This window comes from Protopterus annectens, chromosome 11.part0 (assembly GCF_019279795.1).
Source record: "Protopterus annectens isolate FY-2018-M chromosome 11.part0, PAN1.0, whole genome shotgun sequence".
In the NCBI taxonomy this organism is placed as follows: domain Eukaryota; kingdom Metazoa; phylum Chordata; order Ceratodontiformes; family Protopteridae; genus Protopterus; species Protopterus annectens.
The window spans coordinates 818,729,076-818,743,223 of record NC_056745.1 but is presented as its reverse complement, the minus strand read 5'-3'; the positions used below and the strand labels follow the sequence as shown (position 1 = coordinate 818,743,223).

The following is a 14,148-nucleotide window of genomic DNA, read 5'->3' as shown; positions in this document are numbered from 1 at the left end:
TATTTAATGACAGTCACTCTGGAGAAGGAGCACCGGCAGTGCCAGCACTGATTGCCCTTGTTGAGTTATTTCCATGATCATAATGGAGAGCCAGCATTTGGTGGTGGGGAACACCTGGCCATGGTAAGACAAGAACTTTTGAAAGTTAAAGGTTTGAAAGTTAAATGCAGTGAATACATTATTACAGTGGGAATGAGGGCATGACTCCTGGTTACATGAAATGTTAGACCGACCTGGTGCTCAAGCTAGGGCATCAGCTGAAGGGGTAGAATCAGTGTCAGGTCTTTTGGACCTTTAATGCCAGAAGGTGTGTATGGTTGGTGTGCAGATTTGTGCACATGTCCTCTCATTGTGAAGAAGCCATTCCAAACTCATTCTCTTATCAGGCTAGAAGTTTTTATGTGTCTCGTTCAGGAGTACCCCGACATTGAAACCACCTGGGATCTCGTACAGGGTTTCATTGCAGGTTTTCCTATTTTTCAGGATAAGCTGGAAGGCATGTTATGCAACAGGAAAGTTAGAGTTAGAGAGGTAATGGAGATGCTCGGTTTGCTGATCTTCATATGCTGGGAAGAAGTTCTTCAGAGGACATTTAATAGATCCTTAGCCAATCTGCTGAGGTGAACCAGACATGACCATCATTGGGTTAAGGTATCCAAGTTGGTCAAGGAGGGCATGGCCATCTCGATGGACTGCTTCCACCATTTCAATGGAGTGTCAGTTTGGCAAGGGGAAGGGGCATTCTCATAGGAATTGCAGTTGTACACAGATTCTGCTGGACGGTTTGATATGGGAACATTTTTAAGGGCAAATAGTTTGTGGAGAAGTGTCTGAATAGTTGGCCTTTAGAGCGGAGGAAGAATATTTAACTCTTGAAGCTCACGCCAATTTGTGTGGTTGTAATGATGTGGCAAAAGGAGATGAGCAACAGAAGAGTTCATAGGTTAATAATAAGCATGCCGTCCAGGAGATCATTATGGAGCTTAGCCCAAATTCCAAATTGCCCCAAAGCACTGCCCGTTTATGTAAATTGCTCAAGGTCACACAGCAGGTAAATAAATTTTCAAATCCTACACCTTTGGCACAGGAGGTAGCTTATTAACAAGTCAGAGAGATTTAGTCCTCTGCTCTAAATGTTAGATTAAGATATGAAGGGAGGTTATAGGTTCATAGAGGGTTGCTAAGCATGCAGTCCAGAAGACCATTAAGAATCCTAGCCCAAATTCCAAGTTGCCCCAAGTCACTCTCTGGTAAAGTGACACACTCAATGTTTCACTCTGACAACTTGTTAGTGGCTCATCTGTTGGACAAAAGATCAACCAAGTCCCAGTTAGTGCAGGATAGTGCAGGGTTTATTAAGAAAGTTTGTATTGCATTGTCTCAGAATTAGCCTTACTTTTTCAACTCAGCATATCTCAGCATGTTTTAACGTACTTGCTGACAGTTTATCTCAAATGCAGCACCACAGGTTTTAGAAGTTAGCATCATATGGGCACAAGTGAGTCCAGAAGCTGCAGTGGAGAGGTCTGGGCAGTTGGTTAAGGGTAGCAGGATGGTTAGCACAACATCCTTGACTAAATCAGCAAGACAGTCTTACAACACTGTGCTGAGACCATTTATGGAGGGAGTTTTGAGGGCTGAATGGAGATGATCAGTTCAGCTGTTGGTGAAGAATGTGGTTTTGAGGTGAATACGAGGAGACAAATAAAACCATTAGGGTCCACTTGACTGCTTCAAGTGCAGCAGCCACATTTCTGGTATTAACGATTTCACCAAACACTGTTGTATTTTAAGGATATTAAAGGTTGGATGAAAGTTCATGGTAGGCCAGTTAATGTTAGGCTCCTCTTGTGGAAGCATTTGTAATGAGTGTTGTTAAAAGGCTGAGTTCTATATGCTATGGTCAGCTTAAGCACTAGTCGTGTATCTAAGGGCATTCTAGTTCAACAAACTGCTGGGTAGCCTTAGATGAAAGTATGTCTGTTTTACTGACATAAGAATGTTTATATGGATAAGCAGATCTAAGCTTATTTTATTTATTTATTTATTTTTATTTATTTATTTAACATTTATTAACTGGGAAAGTCCGACTTGGAACGAAGCCAATTTTCAGCGGAGGCCCGGGGAAAAAGGCTCCAGATGTATGTCTTTGTAACATGTCTTTGTCTTTGTCTTATTCATTTAATAATGGCCAGCAAGTGGTTCTACATAAAGACAGGGTGTTACTGTTGTGCTCACTAGTATGGGGATTAGCATGGAAGAAAGCAGCAAGAGGTAAGTTAACAGAATTATTTTTTCATGACTGGGTGGGTAGGCCAATTTCAACAGGACAGTTTGCTATTATGATTATGAGAGCTTTAAGGTCTGAAGACATTGTGAGGGAGAATGGTGTGCTACTCAATCATAAAGCATTGGTATGACTTCTGAATTGATTGAGTGTATCAAATATGGTGATCAGATGGGTGTAACACCTTTCTGTACTATATTAAGTAAATTAGCCCATTTCTGTCTGGCAGGATATGTTGGGATTTATTATTTACTTGTTGGTTTCTGTTGGAGGTAGCTGGAAGGTTGGTTTGTTTTGCCTTCATTTGTTTATTTGGGCTGCTACATGAGTATCAGTAAAGCCTGGGGGTGCATTTTTGGGCCTTCATCCAGTGACTTGTGAGGTCATATGGCAAGGTCACGGCGATTTGCAGTGGTGAAAACTATTGGGTATCTTGGATGATATTCAAACAGCTTGTGGAGTACTTCAGTTTTTACTTACACACCTAGTGGGCATACCTTAACCTCTTATGCAAGCAATATGGACAAAGTCAAAGATATTAAAGGGTAAAGGTCAAACCTCAGTAAAAGATTTTAATTATTGCTCTTAGAAAGTTACTAGAATAACAGGTTTTACATTAGCATACATTTTCTGAAGGATATGAAGTCTGAAACTCAAATATGTGTCATTATTGTTTATTTGAGTGCTTTCATCTTTTTAAATTGAAATGTACATCTTCAGAAATAATAACATGCTATATGGGAGAATTTGTTTATGTATGTATGTATGTATGTATAAAAACTGAAAACCAGGCACTGTTAAGGAGTCTGATGTAGTCTTGTGGATTTATGTCTGAGAAGAAATCACTTACAGTTTCTTTTATTAATCAGTGAATCATTCACAAAGCCTGGTTCATTAACAGTCAGTGATTTGTACTTCATCCAAAGTGGAAAAGATTATTTCACTTAACTGATGAACAATTATACCTTAAGCAGTCTACAGACAAGATTTGTAACTCAGTACAATTTATTACCCATCGCAAGGTGTGTGTCACTACAGCAGATCATCGGTAGTACTTTGGTAATCATATCGATTGGCGAAAAATCTCAGGACTGGCGCTGTTTGTCCTTCAGCTGCACAGGATAAATTCAGTGGATTATCTGTGGACTACGTGTGAATTCTCTGTCTGTTCGCTGGGGTTTCAGTGCCTGGTTTTCAGTTTTTATCATTGGATTTCTGTCTTACTGGTGTTATGTATGTATGTATGTATGTATGTATGTATGTAAACTGGGATAGTCTGACAGGGTATAGAACCCTTTTTCTGCAGAGGCCCAGAGATAAAAGCTCCATACATGAAAATCATTTACAATCTACAATCAGTACCTAAACTATAGAAAATAGCAGGTAATTCAGTGGAATAAAGTTTAGCAAACATATTATAGTAGTAATACAGATTTGGATAAAACATTTGTACAAGAAATAGTATAGTCAATGAGAAGAATAGTTATGGCAGTAGGAAGAAGTACAGTAATCGTAGTATAAAAGTCAAGTAAGTAGGGAAAAAAAGTCCACTGAACACAGAAGGCGTCATAAGAGATCTGGGAACACAGGTTGACAGCAACCTCTCTTTTGACCACCACACTGCCACTGTGGTCAGAAAGTCCTTCTATGTGGCACATCTCTTTACTAAGGGTTTTGCATCCAGGAAGAAAGAGGTCATTGTTTCCCTCTACTCTTCCCTCACTAGGCCAATCATCGAGTACAATGCTCCATTTGGCATGTACCTTACTAGACACCTACAACAACTGGAGAGGCCACAAAAAATACCTCACAAAGAGGATCTTAGGCCTTAAACACTTGTCCTATATGGACAGACCCAAAAAACTCCATATATTCTCTGTCTCATATCACCTACTTAGAGGCGAAAGGCTCCAGGGCCATGAGCCTAGTAGACACCTATGAACCTATAAGTTAGTAAAAGAGGAATGCAAGACGTTACTGAGATATAGATTAAGTTAAGCATGTGGGTTGAGTTAATGACATGGTGAAGGGTAAAGTAGGTGGGGGCTGGAAGAGAGGAGGTGGGTGAGGAGAAAAGGAAGGGGTGGAGGTGAGTAATGGTACTGGAGGGTAGATGAAAGGAGATTAGTGGTGAGGCTTAAGCAGGGTTAAGACATGAAAAGAGCCAGGTGTTACAAAGAAATTCTCTTACTGCTTTTTTAAATCTATGACTGTTTGTAATAGATCTGATGGCAATGGGAATTTTGTTACAGGCTAAAGCCACTGAATTACTATATAGGCCATGGAGTATGCCTCTTTTAGGTTTGTAGATTTCTAACAGATGTTGGTATGAGCTCCTAAGACTGTGGTTGGGAATGTAATATGTGAAGAAAACTGGGCAAGATGAAGATTTGTAAATTATGAAATGAGCAAACAGCGGAGGTGATAAGGTAGCTCAAGCCAGTTTAAAGATTTTAGAAATAGACAGTGGTGTGAATTATAAGGTTGATTAACAGCAAGTCTAAAAACGTTATTGTAGCAAGGACTCAAGTTTTATTTTCATGGTGGTTTGTATATTGGTTAGGATGGGTGAGGCATAAAGAAGAGTAGGAAGGGGGTGCATTTTCAAGAGAAAGTCTGCAGGTATTGTTAAGGAAGACCTTTTCGATCTATAGAGCATGTCGAGTTTTTGATGTGTTTTTTCTTAATACAATTATGTATGAGTAGATGAGTAGACTGACTTTTATTTGATCGTCAATGGTTATACCTAAGAGTTTAGTATGTGATACTACTTCAGTTATAGTATTGTCAAGTGAAGTAATAGTGAAAGAAGATCTGAGGTGAGATTGAGATTTTGGGAGAAATAGTAGTAGTTTTTTTTTTTTTTTGGGGGGGGGGGTAAGAAAAAGTTAGTTTTCGCTAAGCCAGCTTTCAATGAATTTGAAAGATTTTTGAATGATGTGGGAGATTATCAGATGAACAGATAATAGTAGAGTCATCAGCATATTGTATGAGTAAAGGCTGACAGGAGAATATATGCAAATTGTTAATAAAGATGTTAAATAGGATGGGCTCAAGAATGGAGATTTGTGGTACTCCAGTATTAGCTGTGAGGAAATGAGAGACAGAGAGCCACTTAACTGACTGCCGACAATTAGAAAGGTGTCTAGAAAACCAGTTGAGAATAGAGTTAGAGATGCCAAGAGCAGACATTTTAGAGAGAAGTTTGATGTGAGAGACAGTGCTGAAGGCTTTGGAGAAATCTAGCAAAAAGGGAAGATACCAGGTTATTGTTATTCCTAGCTTTAATGATGGTATCTGTAAAGGCATCTGGGGTAGTGTTTGTGCTGTGATTCAGGAAAAAGTCATGTTGGGTAGAGGATAGTAAATTTTCATGATGCAGACACTCAAGAAGTTGTTTGTGGATGCATTTCTCAAGTATTTTTGAGATGTATGACAGGATTGCTATTGGACTATAGCTGGATAATTCAGTGGAGTTCCTACCTTTTTGAAGTGGAATGATAAAAAGAATTGTTTCCAAGTAGAACGGACTATTGATTCTTATAAATTAAGATGGTGTCTGGCTAAGCTGTGCTTGTAGCAACTAGGTTTAAGTATTTGACTGGCAGATTGTCAGCTGAAGGATTGCAGGGCTTCGTTTTAGTCAGTGGAGAATTTATGTAGGCAGTTGGAACAGGGTTTAAAGAGAAAGTTCGTTTGTTAGAGGCAGGAGTGTATGAAGGTGTAGAGTGTGATTTTTGGCAGTTTTGGGTTAGAGTAGCTATGGATTCTATGAAGTAAGAATTTAATTTAGTGGCAGTTTAGTGGCAGTTTCTAAGGGTGAGTTATGTGGACAAGTGGTAGGAATGCTTGGTGAACCAGCATGTAGAATTTTATAATGGTGTTCCAAAATTTTTTTGGGGTTGCTTTATTGGTTTATGTGTGGGTTTCGACAGTATTTTTCTTGTCATCAGTGACTTTTTGTTTTTGTAAGATTATGAAGTTGTTTGTGCATTTAAAGCTGAACTGGGGATTGTAATTTCATCCAATTTTTCCACGCAATATCCCTTTTCTGCATTATGGCTTAGCTGTAGTGGGAAATCCAAAGTGTTTGGTGAGATTTAACTCTTTTTTTAAGGGAAGCTAGGCTGTTAAGTATATCCAGGAATATATAGTTGAATTTAAGGACAGCATCATCTAGTGGCAAACCTTAGAGGAAGGACTGGGTTATGGAAGAAAGCATGTTTGTATATACCAAGAAAAATAATCAGTGGAGAATGGAGCTCTGCAGTATGGAAGATAGAACCAATATTAGGCATTAATCAAAATGAAAGGAAAAAAAAACAGAACTGCTCAGTACAGACTTAGGTTCTGATCATAGGATAGTGGTTAACAATTAGATTCTGTTCATAGGATGGTAGTTACCAATGTTGCAAGCAAAGCTATAAAAGACTATCTGTAAGGGATTAGTGTGAGAAATTTTGTGAACATAATTTTTGTTATTAAATTGTGTTTCTTTTTAGTCCAGATCATTAGTTCAAATTAGTGAGTGACTCTTTCCTGATTAGGAGGTATAAAATGTGTGGTAGGCTATTTCATGCAGTTAAATACTAAGAAAAAGAGTCTATTTAAGGTACTAGGTAGGGGCTGTGGGAAAGTATATTTTCTATTAGCAGTGTGCATGCTAGGAAGAAAATTACATATCATCTAGTACTGAGCTCTATTGCAGTATTTGCGTATAAGAATATTATTTCATAATTTTCTGTCTGTAAATATGGGGTCTTGGAAGTCAGATGGGAGATCCTGTCTTTCTGGGCTGGATAAAATCAGATGACTATGCATTTGTGCTACTCAGCCTGCCTGTAGTGGTTAGTGGGTTTTCTCTCTGTAAATATGGGGTCTTGGAAGTCAGTTAGCTGGGAGATACTGTCTCTCAAGGCTGGATAAAATCTGATGAGTGGGTATGTTTGTGCCACTAACATTGCCAGTACTGGTTAGTGGGATATATGTATGGGTTAGCATGCACACTACCTGTGGGATGCTAAAGGACCTACCTCATGGAGGAGAGAAATCAAAAATCAAAAATCACAATAGTAACTATTTTCTGGGTTCTTTCAATGCATTATGTGAGTTCTTACCTTTGTAAGGATTGCTAGTAACTAAGTCCTGGCAGTTCAGTTCAGATGTTTATTAAATCCTGAGAGACCCTTAAGACGATTTTGGTGACTAGCAGTAGTAGCACTGACAGGATACTAGAGAAAGTAGTGACAAAATGTTTCCAAAGTGTTTTTTTTTTCTGATGGAAAGCCCCAAATGTTATGTAGCAGTGAGGACTCCATAGAGTTACAGCTTTAGCAACCATGATTCACAGCAAAGCCTTGCTTCATGCTATAAGCTGGAGTCTAGTACCCTACATGAATAAATATGAGTGCTTTCTCATAGATCGATAGGAAAGCTTTTAATGTCTGAACACATTTACCTTCATACTTTACAGCTGCATTCAGAGTCCTGTCTGCTTAATGTGCTTGTAAATGATGGCATGTCTTCTCTTCCCTTTAGGGTGTTTTGATAACAGCTGGTACCAATGTTTTGCATTATTTATTCTGGTGCCATTACCTCCGATACATACAATTATTGGGTGTAAAGTTACATATTTTGTGCCTGGAGATATGGCTAACATGTATCTGCATTGAAAACATTCCATCTGCCCACCTTTTTTGGTTGCCTCTTCTTTGTAGCTCATAAAATATACCTAGCAATCTTTTATTTTTAAACATTTTTATTTGGTTAGAAAAGTCTTTCATGCCTACATTTTTTCCAGTGAATCCAATGTCAGTGATTTGGGTCTCTTTTGACAAATGGGTTGTCTCATAATCGTACGGTGGATCCCCAGATCTTTTCATGACCTGTGAACCCTTAAAGCAGCATGAGCTTTTGTTATCAGAAGTCATGATTTAAATACTGTGGCAGTCAAGTTTCATAGCAGCTAATTATCACACTGATATTATCCCTAACAAATCCACTTCAAACTCTACCCATATAGGTTTATAATCCCTTCTTTCATCAAAAAGTGATGCAAAAGAAAAATCTGGGATTATCCGCTATACTTTGTGTCACCAGACCTATTCTTATGGCAATAGTTTATTTATCTTGCCATTTGTGATAGACTGGAGTTGAGAAGTGTCTGAACCCAAAAAAGCAATGGTATAATAAACATTTGCACTGCTTTAATTCTTGCTAATAAAAGGGGTTTTAACTCCATGAATGTGTCCACCAAAAAGGCTTATATCATACCTTCTTCAGGTTCATGTTCAGTATAGCATGTAGATTTTGAAGAAGCAAGATCCTATGTATCAGCTACCTACAGTGCATCTTTGCACCACTGGGTCTACAGAACCTGAGTTTGCCTCCACTGAACTAACTCTGACCCATGCTCTGGGCTTGTGAGGAGAATGAAGATATATGTGGCAGTTTCTTACTGCTACTGTCGAGTTTTTCTCCAAAGCTTAATACTTCCCCCGGCACATAAACTTACCATCCCATGGGTTAGAGTGCAGTGGCCTTCTTGGTGTGTTGTCCATACCTCCACATGTGACCCTGCTTCCTATGGATAACACTATCCGCTTTGTCCCTGGCATCCAGCTGAAAATAAACTCAATGGTATAGCAGAGTTTGCATAACCAGCACCCCAGTATGGGGGTGACCATTCTCCCTGCCTATGCCATCAAGCATCAGAGCCAATAATTGAACTCAGGTCACCTGAGCTATAGTTAGGGCTTTATCCCTATATGTTTCTGCCACAAGCATAGTCCCTGTGCTTCTTTTTTTTTTCTTTCTTTCAACTCTTTAAATGTGTTGCCATTTTATTTAGTTGTAATAAGGTTCATTCATTCATTCTTTTATTTCCTTTTTAATGTTAATGTTTACACTGAAGACATAACCCACCCTAGTATTCAGTGAGTAGAATCCCAGGCAATAAGACTGAGAGGTATGCAAACTAATTTACACTGGCAAATTCCAACTTCAGCCCCATGGGTGCTAGACACAAACTCCTTGAAGGCCCACTCTAGGGCTGTGAGTTTGTAATATTATCTTTGAATCATTGCAGCTGCTACAGGATGTACACACACACACACACACACACACACACACACACACACACACACACACACACACACACACACACACACAAACACACACAAAACTATGGGCAATTTGGAAGAACTCCAATTAACACCAGTTCAACTGCAATAATCTTAACTCTAGACTCAAAACTAAAAGCACATCTACAGTTAAATTCCATATTCAACAGGCTGTATTCTAGGGGATACTCTTTCACTAGGGGACCAAATAAACATACTGTTAAGAAATATAATATTATGCTTAGATTTCTCTCTCTCTCTCTGCAGAATCACTAACTCTCTTACAAGTACTGCATTTGATAAATGTGTCCTCATACTAATTCATGCTTGATTTTACAACATTGAATAACATTTAAAATAACATTATGATCTTTGGGAATCCAGGTAGGAAAAAATGTAAGTCCTTTAAAGTGACACAGATTACAAAGATGTTACTATATATAGAGACATTCTTCTTATATCCGGGGCAGTGGGGCCTAAAAATATAAATTAATGCTGTTTTAAACTTTTGTTATTTGAAAATGGCTTTCTGCTTAAGTTATCTAATGCAGGTCCTCTACAGCTCACTTATTTTGAAGAGCTGACATGCCACATAGCTTGTTTTGGTAAATTGTTTTTTTGCTCTTCTGGACCATTACTTTGTTCTAGTGAAAGTGCTTGTGTACCTCTTTAAAGCTATGAGGTCTGTCTTGTAGAGAAACCCAAGATCTGTTGGTCATGGCTGACAAATCAGATGACAGATGGAGGTGACAGAGTCGGCTGGAGAAGGTATACTTACCACACAAACCTGATGGACAAAAACTAGCATACAAACATGTTGAAATGACACTGGAATATAAGACCTTCATTTCTGAAGGTGTCCAGCATATGACTGTGGACTAGCAGGCAATACGTATATGTAGTTCTACAGCTTATGATCCAGATGGAATAAAACCAAGATAATGCACAGTTGCTGAGGTGCTAACTGATGTTGCAAAGAACTAGATAACCACTGGAGTATGGAACATAACAATTATGAACCTAGGTAAATTTGGTGTGGTTAAATATGATATGACAAAAATAAATCTCAACATATTAGGAATTAGTGAAATAAATTGACTGCACTGGGCTGTCTTGCATCAGATAATCATTGGGTTTTCTACTGTGGTCAAGAATGTTACGTAAGTATTGGAATAGCCCCCATAGTTACTAAAAAGGTGCCAAAATCAGTGCTTGGATGCAACCCAATGATAGAAGGTGTTCATTCAGACACCAAGTGAAGCCTTTCATCATTGGAAACACTACACCCACAATCTGTGTTCTAAATAGAGATGCTAAAGCCTTATAAGGATCTGCAGTATTATCTTGATACAACACAAAAAATTTGCATTCATCATGGGTGATTAGAATGCAAAATTTAGTTGTCAAAGAATAATTGGAATACTAGGCAAGTTTAGAGTTTGAAATGAAGTGACACACAGACTAGTAGAAGTCTGACAAGATAATTTGCTTGCCATAGCAAACACTATATTCAGATGAGGCAGGAAGAATATATTCACTGGTTCATAGTTTCATAGTTATATGCTTGGCTAATAACCTTCAAGACCTTTATAAACCTAGCCATGCAATCCAACACAGCTGTGTCACTATGTATCAGGGGCATTTTGTAGCAGGGGCATTGTTTGTTAGGAAGTTTCTAGAGGATATGTGGGGGGTACATTAGTTCACGCATTACTGTCTGCTCCTGTCTATCAGAGATATAGGTGCCAGACCCAGGTGAATTTCTCATTTCCCATCCATTGGTCAAGGTGACCCTTAGATAGGGTTAGGGATGGACTCTGCTACACATGGATAGGGAGCTTTTTCCAGAATATGGGGATCCTCTGAGACACATATCTGTCTTTCCAACATTTCTTATGTATGCCCCAAGCAAAATTTATATCCTTAGATCTAGTGGTTCGGATGCTGTTGATTTTGAGGATGTGCAAAAGATCCATCAGAGCTGGATGCCTTGTATGCCAGACATTGACTGACTCTCAGTAACCTGTAGAAGACAGAAGTGTAGAGATAAGGCTTTAAATCAGTCCATATAGGACAATGTGTTTATACCCTGGATTCTTCTGGTAAGGAACCTTTGTGGACACTCCATCTATTGCATATATTTTGGCTGGTACATACCAAACGGGGCATTATATTCAATGATGGATCTGATAAGGGCAGAATAAAGTGACACTATGACTTCCTTGGACCTGGATGCCATGCCCTTAGTTATCAGTTGGATAATATATAATGATTTTCTTACTATCCTGGCCACATGTTAATCAAAAGCAAGATTACTGTCTATATATGTTCCTTGGTCCTTGACTATTGGGTCAACTCTTAGGGGTATCTTATTGATGGAGTAATTAACCTGGGTGAGAGTTTTTCTAAAAGGTACTATAATGCATTTCTTGGTATTATGTTTTAATCTGTCACCAGTCATTTGGCTGTGTTAGATGCTCTTGTACAATGGTTGTGTCATGAAGAGAATCCATGATAGCTCCCAATTTGCAGTCATCTGTAAACTTTGTCAGTCAAAGGCCATTGACATTAGCCTTTACCTCATAGAAGTAGATGACAAATAACAGCAACCCCAGCATGGAGACCTGAGGTACCCCACTGGTGATTGGCCTGTTAGTGGAAATGGTCTCACCAATCCTGACTTCCTGGGTCCTGTCTATGAGTGAGCTGGCAATCCAGAGAGTTATGTGGGTGCTTATGCCCAGTTTAGTGAGGTTGTCAACTATACCCAAGTGGAGTTTTGTATTAAATGCCCTAACTAGGAAAAGGGCATTACAAGCTTGAATGGGTTAAGCATAGCTAAGTTTTCAAAGTTAAGAATCAAACCCTGTACCTTGTTTCTGTGAAGTAAACACCTTAATAATTATACCAACTACAACCCACTGCCAAGTAAGAACTATAAAAGAAGGATCCCAATATCACTGATATGTACAAGGCTATGTTCTCTAATTTAGAATCAGACATCTTGGACAATGAAGTTATATAATCCCCAGAATGCCTTGCAAATAGCAAGTCTACAGGAAATGATGGAAGTCTGTCTATATTATATTTAAAATTCTGCATAACGTTACAGCATAAAATATGGAACACACAACAGTGACCAGTGGATTGGTAAAGGTCAATTTATATTCCTATTACAAAAAGGGCAGTGTTAAACAGTGCTAATATTATTGAACAGTGGTATTTGTTTCACATGCCAGCAAGGTTATGTTCACGATCTTGCAAGCCAGACTCCAATAATATGAAAAACAAGAAGAGCTAGAGGCACGAGCTGATTTTAGAAGGGGATCAAGCACCAGGGCTCAGAAGAGATCCTATTGTCACCATCCAATGGATAAGGATGAAAGAAAGGGATTTTCAGGAAAAATGTTTACTTTTGCTTTATCAAGTAATCCAGTAACACATTTGACAATGTAGATAATAAACTGTGCCATGCTCTAAGTGAAATTGTGATACTAAGTCAACTTATTTGCCTATTGAGGAGTTTGTATGCAGACCAAGAAGCAGCAGTTAGAAATGAATGTGGAAAAGATTACTGGATCATTCTGAGGAAGGAGAGTAACAAGGCTGTATGTTGTCACTCTACGTCTTTAATTTATATGCTTAATATAACATGATAAATGCCGGGTTACATAAATCAGATGCTGGAATAAAATTACTGGGAGAAATAATAGCAATCTCAGACATGCAGTTTGATATGATTCTGATGGCTGAAAGTTACAACGACTTGAAGACCCTGCTGAAGAAAGTAGAAGTCAAAAATGCAAAAGCTGGATTGCTGCTCATCACAAAAAAACTAAGAATACTTCAGTTAATCTTATCACTTCATTGCAAAAAAGCTTTGAAGAAGTGGAGGCAGGGAGAGTTTTTATTTTTATGGCCTCATGGATCTTTGCAGAAGATGATTGCTGCAGTGAGATTAAACGATCCTTCCTCCTGAAGAAAAAAAAATTGACAAATCTGGGTAAGATATTAAAGAACAAACATAACATCATATTGTCAACAAAGGCAGCTATATAACTGTTTTTCCAGTAATAACAAATAACTGTAAGGGTTGGGCTTTATGCAATATTTTGTACCATAAAATGTATGCGTTTAAACTGTGGTATCGGAGAAAGCTTTTGAGAATTCCACGAAGTATACGAAGATAAACAAAATCAATGCTTAATTGAATAAACACGGACTGCTCACTGGAAGGTAATATTAATAATAATAATAATAATAATAATAATAATAATAATAGGACTAAACTCAAATACTTTGGTCAAATAATGCAAAGATAGGGCTCACAATTCAAGCCCTGATAATGGGAAAAAAGGAAAGGGACATTAGGTAAAGATGACTAGATAGCGATAATAAAGTAACAAATATGAATTTGCAAGAACTTAAAAAATAGTTGTTGACAAGACGTGTCCTGTGTTAGACTTTGACTCATGGCTGGCCATTTCTGTCTGCTTTGGATCTGCAGTTGCAAAGCATGGAAACTGCCAACAAACCCAGTGCATACTTTTCAGTGTTACATTTGTAGCAGAGCACTGCAGATGCATATTTATTTATTATTTATTTGACATTTGTTAACCGAGTTAGTCTGGCTGGGCAGGAGCCCTTTTTCAACAGAGACCTGAGGAGAAAAGCTCCAGATACATTGTTTACAGTTAGATACAAAATAAGCTTACAGTTGCAATAGTGTTTACAGTTAGA

The 14,148-nt window shown here is 38.3% G+C and overlaps 1 protein-coding gene across 1 annotated transcript in view; it reads right to left on the bottom strand.

Moving 5' to 3' along the window:
- Positions 1-14,148, bottom strand: part of LOC122815596 (serine/threonine-protein kinase 33-like) — a 1,042,607-nt gene that overhangs the window by 249,803 nt on the left and 778,656 nt on the right. The window lies entirely within an intron of this gene.